General features: G+C 44.1%; 1 protein-coding gene across 11 annotated transcripts in view; it reads right to left on the reverse strand.

The window, feature by feature from the left end:
• VPS13D (vacuolar protein sorting 13 homolog D) overlaps nucleotides 1-19,035 on the reverse strand; it is a 245,422-nt gene that overhangs the window by 62,911 nt on the left and 163,476 nt on the right. The window contains exons 67-69 of one of the 11 annotated variants that reach the window (XR_011503620.1): nucleotides 18,158-18,364; nucleotides 16,874-17,085; nucleotides 16,733-16,747 (exon numbers count right to left, since the gene is read on the reverse strand). The exons of 8 other annotated variants lie outside the window; for them this stretch is intronic. The gene's annotated coding sequence lies outside the window, so the exon portion shown is untranslated. Of the gene's footprint in view, nucleotides 1-16,732; nucleotides 16,748-16,873; nucleotides 17,086-18,157; nucleotides 18,365-19,035 lie in introns of those variants that run through there. 2 more of the 11 variants (XR_011503622.1, XR_011503619.1) reach the window with 2 other exon arrangements.

Here is a 19,035-nt window from a genome sequence, read left to right on the forward strand (position 1 = left end):
AAGTGTGAGTAATACAAAATTCAGGTCAGACATTACTTCAGGGTATGAAGTGAAGGAAGGGAAGTGATCAGGGAAGTTTCAAAAGCACCAGGACATTCTAGTATATGCTATTATATTAGTATGATATTCTAGCATATTCTATTTTTTAAGCTAAATGGTAGGTCCTGGCATTTATTTGATTGTTCTTTAAACTGCACATATACTACACAATACTCTATTGATTTACTCTTCCATAATTTAAAAAATGTTTATGGAACTTGTTTTCTAAGCATGCCACCAAAGGCAGAATTCATTTATTTTATTTTATTTTTTTAAAGATTGGCACCTGAGCTAACAACTGTTGCCAATCTTTTTTTTTTTTTTTTCTGCTTTTTCTCCCCAAATCCCCCCAAGTACATAGTTGTATATTTTAGTTGTGGGTCCGTCTAGTTGCGGTATGTGGGATGCTGCCTCAATGTGGCCTGATGAGCAGTGCCATGTTCCTGCCCAGGATCCGAACCCTGGGCCGCCTGAGCGGAGCGTGCGAACTCAACCACTCAGCCACGGGGCTGGCCCCCCAGAATTCATTTTTAAAAATAAAAATCTACTTCAGAAAAATTATGCCAGTATTTGAAATACACCTTATTAAAACACATCATAAACAGAATGTGTCCTAAATTTTGCCAAGCAGGCAGGAAAAGAGGAAAAAAGGAAGGCAACAAATAACTTAAAGAAGAAAATAAAGACAACTTGGACAGCTATTACTTAGAATCTTGTAGAAAGCTTCTCATTGCAATGATGGAGACAAAAGCAACCTGTATAAAGGCCCCTCCTCTATTTAACCCCTTCCTTCCTCCATAAAAGCAGGGAAATCTTAGAAATGAGTCACCCGGCAAAAGGACAAGAAGCTGACTAAAGAGTAGTGGAGAGACGTGACAGCCTGCACGTTCAAATAACCGAGTTAGCCACAGAGACTTGACACTCTTCTCTTCAAACACAAGCTGAGACCATGCAACTTCAGTTACATCTCTTTGATTAGAGCGGACAGTCCAACGCTGCGAGCACACACCACAGGAGGCAAGGCAGCACTTAAAATGTGATCAGCACAAACTAAGATATGCTCTAAGTATAAAATACATACTGGGGCTCTAAAACTCAAGGTGAAAAAAAGAATGTAAAACAATCAACTGTTTTTACACATTGATTGCAAATTGACATGATAATATCTTGGATATAATGGGTTAAATAAAAATCTTAAAAATAATTTCATCTGTTTTTTTTTACATTTTTAATGTAACAACTAGAACATTTTAAATTACAAATATGGCTCACATTATACTTCAATTGGATAGTGCTGGTTTAGAGGTCTGACTCTAAGTTTAAGGACACAGCTTATGAAATTAAAATTAAATTCAGAAGGTAGCCAAACCTTGAATTTCAGTTTTCTTCACAAGGCTAGACAGGCAACTACGTGCAATGCTGGAAAGCTCGGAGTCCGTGCTCCGATGACAGGCAGCCACTGAAGGGCTGTCCATCTTTGCCCGGTACCCGCCTAGGACAGTGCCTGGAACACTATTAGAGCAGAAGAAAGATTTGCTTTGCATTTCTTTTCAACTCTTTAGCATCTAACCCCATCCCAACTTCATAGAAATGATAGATTCTACTTCAATAAGGGGAAAAAAAATTCTTTCCTCTTCTCTACCTTTAATTGAATAAATGGTTATTTCCTAAATTCTAGAGCCTTCTTCTGTGCTCTTATAAGACCCTGTCTTGGATATTGCTCCATCACCTTCTCTCTCGTATCTTCAATCTTTCTGGCCTCTTCCTTTCAGACTGACAAATAAAATTGAATCTGTTCAATCTTCAAAATGCCTTCCTTCAACTTTCCCTCCCATTCAAGCTATTGCTCTTCCATTTTCTTCTCTCTGTGGCCACATCTTTTAAAAGGATGTTCTAGACTTCTTGCCACCACTGTCTATTTTATAGTAAATAATACAAGACAGAGATCAAAACATAAAACGGTGTTCCTCAATACACATCAATCTGGACATAAATGGAAACATATTTAGTGACAGTTGATGACTGATTTTTTAGCACCTCTCCCAGATCAGCGGGAGCCCAGGTATCGGGTGCAGGTATAGAGCTGAAGGGCGTATCCAAGGGGCAGCATCTAGGGAAAAAAATACAAACTATCCAGAGTCCAAGGCAAAGGTGGGAGACAAGACGGAAAGAATTTCCCGAAATGGAATGAAGAGCTCTCGTTTCTTTTCATAGGGTGCCTGTGGCTTTGCTGATGGGCAATAAGGGGGTCTCTCAGAGGACCTTTAATGACTGCTGTTAAGCCTACGAAACGGTCAGAGGGACATGGAAACAGGAATTCATTGCCTTAGAGGTCTCTCTTTTTTTGGGGGGGAAGATTAGCCCTGAGCTAACATCTGCTGCCAATCTTCCTTTTTGCTGAGGAAGACTGGCCCGGAGTGAACATCCATGCCCATCTTCCTCTACTTTATATGTGAGACACCTACCACAGCATGGCTTGCCAAGCAGTGCCATGTCCACACCCGAGATCCGAAACGGTGAACGCCAGGCCGCCAAAGTGGAACGTGCAAACTTAACTGCTATGCCACTGGGCCAGCCCTTAGAGGTCTCTTAACCTGCAGATAAGTGCCACAACTTCCTAAGATAGCAAAAGAAGAATGCAAAATGGTCTTAAAATCAACTTCAGAACTTCAAAGAATGAGATGAGAAAATAAAATTGGGAGATTGTTCCTTTAAAAACAACCACTCTAGAGATTCACTGACAGCAGCCCTTTAGGCTCCAAGGGGAGTGAAACCTGTTGAAGCTGTGCTCAGGACCCTGACTGTCCTGCTCACCTTTGTCTGCCCAGTGCGAGCGACAGCGCCTGGCACAGGGTGTGGATGTACACATGGCAGTGCCAACTCTGGAATGACAGGCACTGGTCTCCCTCGTGAGCCCAGAATGAACCCAGAGTAGATTTTAGAATAAATGACCAAAAGACTGTTCACTGGTTTGACTTCCACGTCTTTATTTTCAAAAATGGGCTCTTTTTCCTCTCTTTAGCTGCGTGTGCTAATTCCTTTTCTTACGTTGAGGGGCATCCGGTTTAGGACGTTGCTGATACTTATTTATCTGTTCTGCGTATTCAGTGCCAGATGATACCGGGGAGACTAAGAGATTCTGGCCAAGCATTCTCTTCAAGGCATGTTACTGTGCTCATGTTACTATAGATGTGCATACAAACTCAGTCTATATTTGCAATAACCACAGGTGTGGTTGAGGCAGCAACAGGAAAACAGCATCGTCAAGTGGGAATCAGAGAAGCGCTGGGGTCACACATTTGAGTTCAAATTCTGGCTTCATTTATTAGCTGTGCGACCTTGGGCAACTTCTGGAGCCTCAGTGTCCTATCTGTAAACTGAGATAACGCCTAACTCCTGCAGTCTGTCTGTTCCTAACTCCTTTCCTTTCCTCCCTCCTATCAACAAAAACTTACTTAGCATCACCTAGTGCTAGGCACTGTTCTAAGGGCTGGGGATGCAGCAGTGAACAAAACACACAAAACTTTTGGTCCTCATGGGATTTATATTCTAGTCACGTGGACAATAAATAATATAAATAAATAAGATGGAAGCAGTAATAAATGTTAAGTAAAAAATAAAGCAGGGAAGGAGGATGAGTATTGGAGGAGGGGGTTGTAATTTTAGATGGGAGAGGGGTGCCAGAAGAGCCTCGCTGACAAAGCACCATTTGGATAAAGAAGACGTAGGTGGAAACCATGCAGCTATGGAACAGGAAGAGAGAACTGCTGGTGAGAGACCCCAAGGCAGACAGGTGAGAAATAGTGAGAAGGTCAGTGTGACGGAGCTGAGTGAGGTAGAGAGTGGTCATGGGCAAGAGATAAGGTCGGAAAAGTACTGGGGGAGGCAGACCACATGTGCCTTATAAATCACTGCACAGACACTAACTTTTTACTCGGAGTGAAATGGAAGCTGTTGGAGGGGTCTGAGCAGAGACACGACCTGAGTTACGTATTGACAGGGCGGTTCTAGTTGCTGTACTGAGCATCGAGGGGAGGAGGACGAGCAAAGGTGGAAGCAGAAGGCTGCCACAAGCCCCCAGGCCAGGGCTGGCTGCCGGAGAGCACGAGAGCACGGGAGCCAGGCGGGAGGGGGATGCTCAAAGCTGACAGGATGTGCTGATGGACTGGAGACGCGGTATGACAGAAAGGAGGCAAGGATGACGCCAAGGTATTTGAGCAACTGGAAGAAAGGAGAATGGAGAAAAATAGTTAAAATGGCATAAAGTGCCTAGCACTGTGCCTGGCACACACAGAATGATCAAATATAGTTCTTTCTTCCATTTCAAACTTTCAGTGCTGATTCAGAGCACAGGCCTCCAGAAGGGGTTTAGTTGGGCCATGCTAAAGCTGGGAAACACTTGTAGAGAGAAAAGTCAAATGAGAATACACTCAGCAGTTGGATCTATTGTGCAGACATCGCAACACTGGTTAACTTCCACCAAAAGATGGACCACCTCGCATCCTATAATTACTCATCTGTCAGAGATGGGGGTGAGATGCCAGCCTTCACTGGTCAGTGAGTGCTGTATGCAGAACCATGTTTTCCCCACCAGACAGAAAAGGATCCATGGAAAAGAGCAATAAACCATGTGGTGAAAACCCAAGAAAATTTTACAGAAACACCATTCTGTTATATGCAAATTTCTCCAAATCCTATAAAAGTGACTGTCCACTGGGAGTCCAGGACCTAAGTGGCGGTCCTCCAACGCTCAGGTTCTAGGTGCCGAGGGCAGTGAAACCAGCACAGAGCACAAACTATGGTGAGCTGAGGAAGCAGGGACAGGAGAGTCCCTTCTGACGGACATTTTATCAGGCTTTACTCAAAGAACATGTTCTTTCTCTCGCTTGCCAAGCAGCCCAACCTAAGCTCAGTCTTGAGAATCAAGGGCCCAATGTGTCTCCTGCCCCAAGGGCCGGGGCAGCTGCCACCCAGCAATGGGATTTTGAGTGAAGGGAAAGCGCTAAGGCTCCACGGTGCAAGCAGTCAGCAGAAGGAGGCCACTACTCCCGCAGTCCAAACACAGGCAGAAAAATGGTCCTCGCTCTACCTCAAGATAAATGTTTCCTCTGAATCCACACGTGAGAAACGAAAACTCTAAATCAAAATTTTGACACTGTTACCTGTCTAAGTGGAAACAAAAAAGGAGGGATTTCCAGAGAAAATTCTGATTGGAGTGGATGCAGCATGGGAGGGTCGGGGGTAGAAAGACCAGGGGACACATTCCTATTTAAAATGTGCTCTTCCTGCTCAAATTTAGGTCATATCTAGTTTAGCTCTGTCTAAAGAAAACGGTGAAATAGTTTAATGGATTCATGAATGGGATCAGATAATTTCCCAAAACATGGTTTGGGGGTCAAGGGCAAACACCCCTCTGTGGAGCAGAAGAGCAGTCGCAGGACGAACCCGCTGCCTCCCTGCTTCCTGCCCGCAGCCCGGGTGCTTGGAGTGAGGCCTCAGCGCCTCTGTCCCGTTAATAAGGACCTGAGTTTGTCTGCTCTGCGCTTCCAGGAGGGCGATTTTCCGAGATGTCTAAATGGAGATATTAGGGTAATTGGAAACGCCAGAGGCAGTGCATGACTTAGCACCAGACGAAGTCACTCGGGCCAGAAAGAAAGTTTGGCTGGGTTTGCAATCTACCTGCTGTGAACAGGCCACAATTTGGTTTTAGGTCTAACTACATAAAAAGCAAGTCCGTTTATTTTTGTCTGGAAGGGCTGGGGCTGTTGACTTTGTTCTGGCCCCCTCTGTGAAAGGCACAACTGTTCTACCCATAAAAATGCTTGAAAAAAATAGTTAACATTTGGTATGTCCAGATTATGGTCATATCATGACAACTATCCTAGGCTTAAAAAGTGAAAAATTCACTTGGGTCTCTTTCCCTTTAAATTCACCTATAATTACTAAGGGGAGGGGAGGGGGACAAAGGCGAGTAAGCGTCTTCCTGAACAGACCAGCTGATGGAGGGGCATGCATTCTTGTCCAGTGGCTGCCACCTGTGTGCTGGTGCTCCTGAGCCACCTCCCCAAGTGATGCTGCTCCATGCCCCTGGGCCCCTCCTGCTGGGGCTGCCCCTTGTGTGTCCTCCTGTCCCCACCATTTCCCATTCACACGGCAAACATCTCCCTGGACTTCCAGATTGGGCACAGGTGTCTGTTCCTTCCTCTGTATGAGTCTTCCTTGCCCGGGGGTAGAAAGGTCTGCCCCCTCCTTATGGCCCCAGTGCACCTGCACAGACTTCTGTCCTAGCATCTGGAACGCTTTCTCACACACATTTGTTTACGGGACCTTCCCCCGTGCTGGACTGTGACCCTGAGGGGGGAAGCCCTTTGTTGTATTCATGTTTGCTTCCCCTGTGCCTAGCACAGAGCCTGGCATTTTCAGTTGTTCATATACACTTGTGGACTTACTGTATAGACACAATTGATTTGCCAATATGAGATTATACTTTTTGCACATGGGTAAGTCTACAATGAGTCAGCTCTGTGTGTGGAGCTAGACAAAGTTAAGATGCCTTTGACTGAGCGTCTCGTACAGGGTTAGAGCATTTCCTGGTCCTCAACTACACGATTTGGCTCGGATGGTGTAGCATCTACGAAAGAGCTAATTACACAGCAGAGGGACTACGGGAAAGGACTCTGGACTGTCACTCAAATCTCCGCACTCCCGTGAGAATGCGGCCTCACATGGTTACCTTCTGCAGAGATGACATCTCAGAAGGGCCCAGGAATGAAGCCCATTAGACAGGGTGCAACTTGCGCACCGGGCGGGGCGAAGAGTATGGGCTCTGAAGCAGCGAACCTAGGTTCCCATCCGGCTCTCTTCCTATCCTTGGGAGAGTTACTTCACTGCTCTGAGCCTCAGCGTGCTCACGCATGAAGTGGGAGCAGCACTTTGCAGGGTCATTGGGGAGATTAAACAAGTCGGTCCATGTGAGACTCACAATAGTACTTGGCACATGGTGAAGCAGTCAGTAAATATCAGCTGGTAGCATTTTTAAAGATACCCATTCAGCGACGAGCTGAAATTCAAAACTCGCTTCAACTGTGCAATCCGTGTCAATGTCCACCCCATGTTTTCTGTACAGCAACACTGAGGAATAGAGATAAACGTAATTAACATTTTAAACACTTATAGTGAGAATACACTCGCATATCCCACGTGGTCAAACTAATTACTCCACTGCAACCATTTCACAACCTGCAGGACAGAGAACAAGCCTGCTGGTCAGCGTTGACACAGATTATGTGAGACAAAAGGCAAGGAAATACAAAATTAACATTGTGGTTACTCCTTATCGGAACACAGACAAAGCCAGATACACCAACAGTTTGGAATGAAGGAAACAGGTTGTTGGCTTTTGATTGGAATTTCCTAGGATTGTTACCATGTAGTACAGGATTAATCTAAATGTTTCTTTGCACACAGTCGAGTTTACAAGAAATGTATCAGAAGTGATATAATAAAGGCTTGGGTTTCTGTGTGAACAAAACTGCTTTCAAGAAATGTATCATTACCAGGCAGATTAAGAAAATACCAAACACTTAAAAGTGCCCTATAAATAAGTTAGCTTACTGCTTGGTGGGGGTGGGGGTGGGGGAGTTACAGAGGCTAAATAAACAAAAGAGCAGGTAAGTCAAACATATTCAGGTGACTTTTTCTCTGAAGTGGGTGTGACTGTAAGATGAATTATGCTGGTAGTTCACAGCATTTTCAAGATAGTGCACGCCCTGACATTTTAAACCATAACACACCACACCACCACTGTCTTAACAACTATAATTTGAGAGCATTTACTGTGTATTCATTTATTTTATCCTCCCGGCAGTACCCTCTACAGCTGGCAAGGGGACTTTCCCAGGACACACCACAAGTAGGTACTCACTGCCCAGATGAGTCAAAGTGGGGGAAAAAGGCAAAATTCGACTGGGTGACCTACAGTATTTCAAGAACAGGATGGCTCCTGGGAAAATGTGGCAAAATATGTCTTTGATGAGATATGTAATTCCATAAAAATAGCAGGGAAAACCAATACAGTATCAGGCGGAATGAAAGAAAATTTAAGATTAGAAATAACCAAATGTTCAGACTCTTTAGTTTGTCATCTTCTGTTTTGAGGGATAAAAGGTAGGAATAAAGAATGTGCTGGAAATTTGGGGAATGTGCTCCAAGCCTCTTTCCTCCTCCTTCACCTCCTCCTCCTCCACACACACGCTCTTTCCACTCCTCTTTGTAAAAGGCCTTTAATTAGCTCACATCCTCTCCTGACCGGGGCTCCTAATCCAGTCCGACACCAGCCTGTTGGCCCGGTGGTGGGGTCTAAGAGCAGGCCCTACTGGCGGGCTCCCAGCGGGTCCCTGCCGCTCTTATCTCCGCAGATGCCTGACGAGTTTGGTATCTTCCCTCCCAGCCCTCCTGGGAAGCTGCCCCAGCAGGTGCCCATTGGCAATAGTTTTGTGTTACAGGCCTGAATGAATGATCCCCGCAGGAGCTGCCGACTGTTTTCACAGACACAGAAGGCAGTCAAAAGTCCACTGCGTGAACTTGGAATGACCCCAGCTGCAGAGTCACTGGCGGGTTCATCCGGAGGGCAGGCACGCTTTATTAAACAACTAATACTCTTCACAGATAACTTTCTGAAAAAGCAAAAGTGTTAACTCTTTGCAATCTTGCTTTAACTAGCATGTGGAGGGGCTCCACTGTGTACTGAGGGTTTGAACCCAAATGAAGATTTTGAGACAGAAAGAGGGTGATTTCATCTGGCCTGGAGAAGGGTCAGGACTCAGTCACCATTTGGTCCGTTGTTTTGTTAAAGTGTTCCAGATTAAAGTAAAAAGGCAAACAGCAAAGGTTGCAGGAAACTACTCTAGTGAGGACAGTGACATCCCTCGGCCAGGCCGACCCCACAGCCATGCCAGAAGAGGGGGCATCCAGACTCCCCTGGCTCGCTCGTCCCCTACCTTCACACCCCTCAGACACACGTGAGAGCAAAGGGAAGAACTCCCACCACCTGCCCGGGGCGGCGTGGAAGTCGTTTTGTTCATGGCAGCCAGAGGTGGCACAGTTAGTTCCTTTCTGAAGGAGAGCTCAGAAAAGGCACAAGTTCAGATCAAAGTGTTCTCATCAAGTTCTTTCAGGCTTGCGGACAGCTGGCAAGTGAACACATCCATTTCACAGGATTCACCGAGAGGAGTGGCAAGCAGCCATTTCTTCCCTAGGTTTGAATCAGTCCTGAACATTCCCTTTTTTTCTTTTCTCTTTCTCTCTGAGCTCACACAAACTTTGGAAGGAACCCAATGACAACAATCATAATTAATAACATACATATAAACATTTGGAGAAATTTTAAAAATTCATTTTAACCAACAAAGTTACATTAATTTCGGCATCAACCAAAGACTTGTGTCTATCAAAGTTTTACCTCTCTCTCGTCTCTCCAGCTGCCCTCTGAATCTAATTATGGACGCTTCCCTATTTGTTTTCTTGGGGGGGAGGGTCTTGTTTTGCTTTCAGGTGAGGCACAATTTCGCGTGGTTTACTGTCGGAGGAGATCCTGCAGGACTGTGATGTGAGGTGCTTCAAAGGAGCGAGACTTCCTCCCCACTCAGGAGAGCTGACCTTTACACAAAACAGACTGGCTCAGCCCGACGAGCCCTCGAGGGCTTTCTACATACCATGCACAGTGCTGAGAGTTAAAAATACCAGGATGAATATGACTAGTGCCTTGTCCTCAAGGAGCTCAGTCTAGTGTGGAGACAGACATATAAACAGATAAAATCAACATAAAGAATGCTGAGAAAATGTACACAATGTCAGGGCTCTGGCCCCACTTACTTTTCTCTCCCTCACTGCTAAAAGGACAAAAAGCAGGTACCCACAAGCTGCTGACTTCATCTCAAAGACGATACCAGATCTGTAGCCAGGAAGCCTGACTTTCAGAGCTGGCCCGGGGACTAACTAGCTTGAGAACCTCACTGGGTCTCGGTTCCTCCATCTGTACTTCGAGGGGGTGAAAAGCTGATCTTCAAGCTCTCCCCCAGGTCTGTGTCCTAAGAGGTCTCAGGAAAATGCAAGAGCTTGTGTTGAGGGTCCAACCTGGGGAGAGCTGGCTTTGCCGTGCTCAGCTGGAAAGAGTGAGAAGAGTTTTAGGTTCACGATCTCCCTAAGGAAGAACTCGAGATGGGCTTCAGGGCAAAGGGAGAGGTTAGAGAGTGAAGTGACCAAACGAAATATTATTAAAACAAGGCTTCTCACAGAGCTCAATTTTTTTAAAAAATAAAACTGAAGTTAGACACTGTTCACTGCTGTGTTTTATCTTTTCAAGACAAACAAGCGGCAAATTCTTCCTTGTGCTTAGTCCTAAGAATTTTTCTCTCTCCATATAACTTATTCATTGAAGCACCTCAACTTGTCTTGCAAATTGATTTTTAAACAACTGTAGTGTAGGAATCCTACAAACTCTACCTGCAGATGCCATGGGGCACAAAATCCAGACAGGCAGGTGGCATTCCCAGAAAGAGGCTAAGGAGCTGTCTGCCTTTGCCCATTTTGCGTTCTTCCTCAGCGACGGTGTGGCTGGACATTTGCATGTCCAACTGAGGTTTCAGAACCGACCATTCAGACGGCCCGGCATGGGTGCCAGGAGGGCGAGGCCCTCTCTCGGAAGCAAGGCCTCCTCACAGCGGGCTCTCATGTCAGAAAGCCCCCGAGCCTCCTCTGAGAGGCCTCAGTCTGGCAGGAAGGCAGCAGGCTTAGAGTTGTGAGGCCTGGGCGCCAACCCTCAGTGCCAACACGGACTGCATGATTCTGGCAAAACCAATGAACCCGTGCGACCACATTTCCCATCGTTGAAAGGGAAGTGATTGTCACACCTGCCCTGCTGGCCCCATAGGGATGTTGCAAGGTTAAATTATCTCAGACATGAAAGTGCTTTCACTCCCTAGGGGAAGGAGAGGGTGCCTTCCAGAGCAGCAATGTGGTCTATGAGAAGGGGCCTGGGCTACAGAGGGGCCTGGGTCCTTGTCCTCTTCCACAAGTTCCCTGTCAACCCTGAGGATTCAAGTACCTTTGCTGGGACTCAGTTTCTTCTTCTGTCAAGTGGAAATAATAATACTTCTACTCTTTAATGTATAAGTTTGTGAAGATCAAATAATAATAGAAGTATGTTATAAAGGTTAAATTTCTATAAACCCACAAGGAGCTATTAGTAGCTCTTCTTTTATAACTAATTTTGGCATCATTCTTGCCAATTTCCAAGTTGCCGATAAAGAGAAAACAATCCTGCTGGCCACAATATCCCACTTTGAAACAATACACAGGCAACAAAACTGAAACAATGGGCTGTTTTTGGAAGCATGCTGTACTTAATTTTCATTTCAGTGAAAACACTGAAAGTTACTGATTCCAAACCAACGTGTTATTACATGAATTCAATAGCTTGCAGGAAGTGTTTACTTAAACATCTTCCTCTAATAAAGCAAACAGATATTTCGCACAAATATTATTTTAATTCATTAGATTAAGAGGGACTAGGTTTTCCCCTCTTTCCCCTAGAACGGTTTTCCAAGGCCTGCCACCACTTGCAGCAGAGCCCAGGCCTGATCCAGTCACACAGGCCAGGTCTCATTTGATCCAGGTCAACATCTTAGACCTGAGCGATGGCGAGGGGAGGAGATGAAATAGGATCCTGAAAGTCAGCAGCCTTTTCCTATCTGTATTTCTATATATACAGCATGATTTTGGATCTCAGTAAGCTTACAGATGTGTTTGGGCAGAAAGTCATAAACTTTCTTAAAGTTTCTGTTCATTTCACATAAAAAGCATAAAATAGTTAGGTAATAAAAAAAAATCCAGCAGGTATTTCACTTATTTAATAACTATTTGTTGAATGCATACTATCTGAAAATGCTATACTAGATAAAGGAGAACCCACATGGATGCAACCTGGATCACTTCAATTTTTCTTACAACAAATATTTATGGCTAGTCACAGGGGAAATTGGCAAAAAATGATGACAGATAAGATCTTTGCCTTCCAGGAGCTTTATGTCTACTCTGGGATGCAGATGAACAGACAGACAATTGCATCACACATTTCGTCTCAAGCCGATCTCATCCTTGAGGAAGAGAATAAAGTGTTCTTTCTTTGGGCCCCACAGCACTTATCTCATAGAACTGCAAATATCTTGCACAGATCCCAGTTGCAATACTTACTCTCTCTGTATTATGATTACTTACTTCTTGTCTGCCTTAGCTATTCCATATCCCTCAAAAAAAATTGTTTTTTAAGTCTTACTTTCCTAAGTGCCTGCCACAGCACCTAGCACCTAATTGACAATGATCCAGTGTTTGCTGAATGGATGTTTGAGACGTGCACAAGTGGTTATTATTTTCCAAGGAAAAATGTGGTCACTGCCTTAATGGAAGCACAAAGTGCCCTGGGAATTTAGAGTGCGAAGAATCTTCTAGAACATTTGGATTGGACTGTTCCAGGTTGGCACCTGGAACCATTTGGCCAGAGATGGGGAGAGGGGCACTGCAAACAGAGTTAACTGATGAGCAAAGGCGCAAAGGTGAGGAGGGAGCAGGCAGCAGCAGGGACAGAAAGTGATCCGGTGGGCAGCTTCCTGCAACCTTCTCTCTACTCCCCTTGACTCCCCAGCTGGCCCTGAGTTTTTGAGCTGATCTCCACCCTCCTCATGTGCCTAAGTAGGAAATTTCCTATTCTTAGAAATGGCACAGGAAGGCTTCCCCACTGGTATTTAACAGGAAAGAAAAAGAGAAGCCATGTTTCCCGCGTGCCCGTCTGATGCAGTGTGGTGTGGCTCTGCTGTGACCCACTGACCAGCTGTGCCTCCGAGTCGCCACGGCAGGACCCTGAGCCTCCCTGAGGAGTTAGGCCTGGACGTGTCATCATCTGGCTGTGAGGAAAGACAGACTCTCGTCCCTTCTGGAAGTACCTTTCTTTCCTTCCACGTTCTCTCTTATGGGGGATTTCCCCTCACCTCCAACAAGGCAGAGATTACTTCATGTAATGTCCCGACATAAGCTTACATTTTTCTCCCTACCACTCTCCACTCCACAAAAAACTCTGTTCCAAGAATTCTCCTCGTCATACACCCTGTTTGTGAGCTCCCAAATGCATGATTCCCAAATCTTTCACATAAACAGCATCACAGTTAATGAATGATTCTGTAAGCCTCTAAAGGGGAAAGATGCATTTTTCTCCACCGGTGTTCTCTGCAACCCACTCTGCAGGGAAGGACATGCTACCAAGGCTCACGTACAACACTGACGACAGAAAACCCCAGTCTACCACGGAGATGTCAGTTTCTATAGTATCAGGTAAGATTCAAGGGGTCCAGCAGTGTTCTGGAAGTCAGGAGACCAAAGAAGTCCAAAGCTCTACCACTTTCAGTCTGGCTGTCTTGAGCAAGTTATTTACTTCCACTGGACCTCAGTTCCTTCATGGTGGTGGTGGTGGCGGTAGTAATAATACATCTCCTGCCTGGTTTCAGGCTTATAGAAAGGAACAGAGACCTACAAACGCATCATCGACAACTAAAAATCAAGACAAATATAAAGAACTATTATTATTCCAATAGGAATGATTAAACTCTAATAAGTTAATCTTACTTCTCCTTTCCTCCAAAAGGCAAACCATAGAACAGGTCAATAAAACTAACCACAAAACTCTCAGGAACAACACAATATCCTCAGTGTTCTCCATCTTGCTTCCTAACTCACACAATGGCATGGCAAAGCATCAGAAAGCCAATCTGCTGGCAGAACTCAGAGACATAAACCTCCCGACGAAATTTGAAAAGCTGTACTACAGACTAAGAAGAGGTGAGAAAGGAAAGAAAAGGACAACTGGAGAGAATGTGTTTATTTTCCGCCATTAATTGACAGTGGGAAAGCACAAGTCTCCCTAATTTCATGTACTCTATGCCGAAAACCCAAATATTCTTATTTTAAAATGACATCCTAGGTGCTTAGAAATGCTTAAAGTGGTAAAGTTCAGGAAATGGCTCAAGGAAATTACAATCGAGCATGTGCATTTCGAGAAGATGGCTACTGGAGCACACACTGGAGCGCCGACCTCTGGTCAGCTCCTGGGCGGAGCAGCAGAGGCCTCCGTGCAACAATCCTGCGTTATTTAAATGTGACTAAATCTCGGTGAGCACACCAGGTGTGAGAAAGTACAGTCAGCTTGCTCAAATGCTTTTGAGTCATGCATTTTCTGTTTTGTTAAAGAAAACTCTCTCCTTTTCTCCCATTTCAATCCTTTGACATAAGATTGGGATTCCCAGATAGTAAAGATTAACTCGGAAAGTCTAGAAATTGCAGTTGGAAAACCCCAAGGAACAACGCAGAGGAGCTCAAGATGGGAGTGAATGGAAAGGTGTTTGAGTTTTACTTTTAACAGATATTGTTTCCAACTGCTTGTGTTTTAGCTTCTACAATGGTCTGGGTTTGGCAGACCTTATATCTGAGAAACTGCATTGTGTGGAGGAAAAACATCTAGGCAGACTCCTAAATTCACTTTCTTCTAAAACTTGTGGCTCCAACACTCACTCACTATTAACCTTTAGTCGAGGGAACTGACTGCTGTGGTCTTATTTTTCTCGTCTGTAAAACGGAGACAATGCTTCCTTCCTTACGGGGACCTGTGAAAATTAAATGAGGCAGCCGACGTAAAGCTCCTAGTGTCACACCTGGCATAGGGTAGTCATTCAATAAATGCTGGCTATGTTATCCACTTCCTTTCTGATTTTTAAGGATGATATTGACCAAGGAATCCTCTCTTTCTCTTAAGAAAGCACTTTGATTTAGCTTTTCTTCAAAATGGAGAGAGACTTACAGAGATAGTAATTATAAAGGAGAAAGAAGTAAAGGAAAATAAAAAGGATCTTCCCCCCAAAGTGAGTGTCTTGACCTTTTACTGCCCAGAATTAGAATTTGATTTGTCCTCTATATGTTTATTAAAATGGGTTATAGTTTGTCTCACCTTAAGTTTGTCACAATTTTTCAAGAAAGGCCAAATACTGATACGATTAATACTGAAATGCAGCAAAGGGATGCACCACCACGTACGCCCAGGGGAACTCTTTCCAGTGGACCTAAGCAAGCTTGAGCGCACTCTTCTTCTACCCTCTGTTTACACTGGAGCAGAAAACCACTGCTCTTCGGGGGACACAGATATTTCCTGCCTTTTCAATTTAGCAACTGAACATCCTTTTCCACCACACAGACTGCAGTTTTGGAAGACAGAGTGAATTCCTCTGAAACATGAGATGCTCAGTCTAAGAAGATAACTTAGGGATCAGATTCTTAACTGAACTACTATTAGGAAATGAGGACAAGTTTTAAACTTTTCCAATCTTTCTGTTTTAAAACTAGAGCTTGAATGGTGGTGTCATTGCCCTGCTACTTCCAGCTACTGAGCTGCTGGATTAAGGTGGAAAGAGGGCACAGCTAAACCCCGTGCTCCGAGCTCCCTCATGAGCAAGGCTGCCCAATAGGGTAGGTGGGGACTGACTTGGAATTGTGGTCACTCATGTGATTCTCACGCCATCACTCCCCCGCCCAACACACTTCCAATTCCCATAGATATTTGAGATTTGACCATGTTAGGACAGGTCATGGATGGGTCATCCAGCATCTAAAATTTGCCTGTACCCAAAAAGGGCTCAGACTAAGGGAATCATTTTAGTATTCAAGGTTATCAGAGGAAAATAAAACAAAAACTCTGTTGCCAAGAATTTGCGTCATTTCTCTATATGCAACAACTTGAAGGCACCTCCTCTTGGCTGGAAAAGAAATCCCTTGGGTGACTTATTTAGGATCAAAGTCTTTTTGAAAATAGAAAACTCCACATTCTCTGAGGGATAGATCACTGTGTGAAGTGAATTTCATCTGACCTGAAGTTTCGTGCCAACTTAAATACACTAAAGCCCCAATGCTTCTAAGAGGGCATTCACCTACATGGTACACGGAAAAGCTATTATGGGGATAGTCAGCTCGACTGTAAAATGGAACAGTCATACATAACGACAAAAACAGATACAAGTCATAAATTGCTCTTTCCCCTTCAGAACCCACACAGGCAGGCACTCAGAACATTCTTTTGTGCAAAGATAAAACTTTTGCCTTGAATAAACAGTGCTTTTAGTCTTGTTTGAGCCTTATAAATAAACTGCCTACAAAACAAACACAAATGCTGTTTCTTAAACAAAAGGCAGATGGACCCCGCTGCCCGCACAGTGCATGCGACAGGAGGCTGGCTAACGGCAGGCTGGCTGAGGACTTGTGGGGCGGGGACATGGAAGTCAGTTTCGTCTGGGTCGCTGCTATGCCCTGGATCTGGTCTTCTGGGCACAAAGGGCCAGAGAAAGGTTCTCTTGGAAGGGCAGAGGCTCCTCCATGCACTGTACCCCAAATAGAGACCAAAGAAATGGAACAAAATACTATTTAAAGTCCTGCTAGTTTTCCCACTGGACAATCTGAACAGTCTCAATCTCTTTCTCTCTCTCTTTCTCCTTCTCACTTAACTTGCCTGTATTTATCTTCACATGGTTTTCCTAAAAGTCATCCAAGTTCATTCTGCAAGTAGGCAGGGCTTTTTGTTTTTCTCGTCGTTTTTATTTTGTAATATATAGAGGCATGTCTAGAACAAATCAAGCAGTTAGTAATCTCTCAAAAGTGTAACTAACAATGAGAAGTAAGACACTAGTGCAGAAGGTCAGGTCTTGGCTCTGCACTTACCTGGTTGACCTTGAGCAAGTCACCTTACCTCTCAGGGCCTCAGTTTCTTCATTCATATAATGGGGCTAATACTCCCTATTCTCTCTCCCGAGCCGGTTATTTGACGATCAAATGATATCGCATGAGTAAAACCACGTTTGCAGTCATGTAGGTTCTTAGTCTTATCCAGGAGATGGGGATGGTCATAACCAATCTAGCACAAGAAGGACCATGGCCACCACTGCTCCCTGAGGGCCTGCTCTGTTACAGAGATGAGATGATGGCAGTCACCTTACCAGCTAACAAAGTGATATCAAATAATAAGTTTCACATGGGAAGTTAGCAGTGGTTAATTTTTTTTTTATATTCTCTACAGTGCCTGGAAGAAAGCCTTATACACACAAAAGAAAAACACAATACAGGAGAAAAAACAAGGCCTTTAGAATTCACTGGACTTGGCTTAAAAATCCATGCTGTTATTTCCAGTTGTATGACCCTGAAAAAATGATGTAATTTCTCTAAGTCTCGGTTTCCTGATTTGAAGACGAGATTAGCATACATAAGACAATGTGTGCAAGGGTCTGTCACAAGGCCTGACACACAGAAGTGTTCAGTAAATGTTAATAGATGAACATGTGTTCCACGGTGAGGCACGCTATTTCAATCCTGTTCCTATGCCTTTTCCTACTAAAGCCATTTGTAGCAAGAAACAGTATAAAACTATTAGCTCTTTATCCAATTCATAACAAACAAAGCTGATTTAAAACAATAAAATGGGCCGGCCCTGTGGCCGACTGGTTAAGTTTGTGCACTCCGCTCGAGTGGCCCAGGGTTTCACCAGTTGGGACCCCAGGCGTGGATATGGCACTGCTCATCAAACCATGCTGAGGTGGAGTCCCCCACAGCAGAACTAGAAGGACCTACAACTGGGACGTAAAACTAGGTACTGGGGAGCTTCGGGGAGAAGAAGGAAAAAAAGATGATTGGCAACAGATGTTAGCTCAGGTGCCAATCTTTAAAAAAAATAAAATAAAACAATGGCTAAAACTACATAGAATAAAATGTATTGACTAAAAACTAACAGAAAACTCACGTCTCCCTGACAAAAAATTAGATCTACAAGATTTGAGCTGGGAAATTTGAGGGCTTCATAGAAATAAATGCCATAAAGCAAAAGAGAAAAAACGAAACGTACCATACAACTGCATATAGTGAATAATGAACCATGAATTCTAATTTCCATGAACAACTGACTTTGATTAAAATAATTTCAGTTAAAAACAGTAAAAATTATTAAAATATTTGTATTCATAAACACAGAGTCAAAACACACCTGGGATCAAAAAGGCACCCAGGATCAAGAGCACCCTACACTGTCTCGGTAAAGACACAGAGAGGGAGGGAAAACAGGACAGAGCGCGCAGAGGCTCCACCAGTGATGATCAAAGGCTCCCCTCCTTCACTGGAAGAGATTAAGCATGCTGTTGGCTACGTCCTTAGGAAGGCCAGGTGGCAGCTGCACAGAGCAAGCACTGAGTTCCTACAGGGGCAGAGAGGAGAACGGGATCATTTGCTCTGTTGTTAACATCTGAGATTGTCTTAGTTTGAAAAGAAGTTTTAGCTCTTTGAGAATAACTATGTAATTTTCCTGTAAGTATATAAAAATATTACACAATAACCACAGATAGAAGGGAAACTAGAGTCTATATAAGAGAGGGAATTAGTTCAAGGGGCGTCTCTCCAATTCTCTGGCTTTGAGAGAGGTTGGAGGGCACTGCAGATATTCACGAGACACTCAACTGGGAAAAAGTATGCTTTTTGCATTTCATGCTGCAGAGAGAAACCTGTTCCTCTGACATGATTCTAGAATTTGAAATTCTGTGCTTTTTAAAAATAAATCATATTCCTAGAAAGGATTCCAGGATCAATAGTTTTGCCACGGCCTAGGAATGGGATCAGATCTTTGAGGTTCTGTTCAAAGGGTCTGAGTCATTTTGCCAAGATCCAGGCAAGGGAGTCGTGGGATAGATGCCCACAGCTTGGCAGTTCAGCCCTAAATCATATCATTTCACATTTGGAACCCATAAGCTGATTTTTGGAGTTGGGGGATGACAAGAAAGACTGCCAGAAATAAAGGGATAAAGGCATAGGTTGCTTCCTAGTTATAGTTCCTTGCAGATAATATTAAATAAATTAAATAACAGTTAAAAA

Source organism: Equus asinus, chromosome 5, assembly GCF_041296235.1.
Source record: "Equus asinus isolate D_3611 breed Donkey chromosome 5, EquAss-T2T_v2, whole genome shotgun sequence".
Lineage (NCBI taxonomy): Eukaryota > Metazoa > Chordata > Mammalia > Perissodactyla > Equidae > Equus > Equus asinus.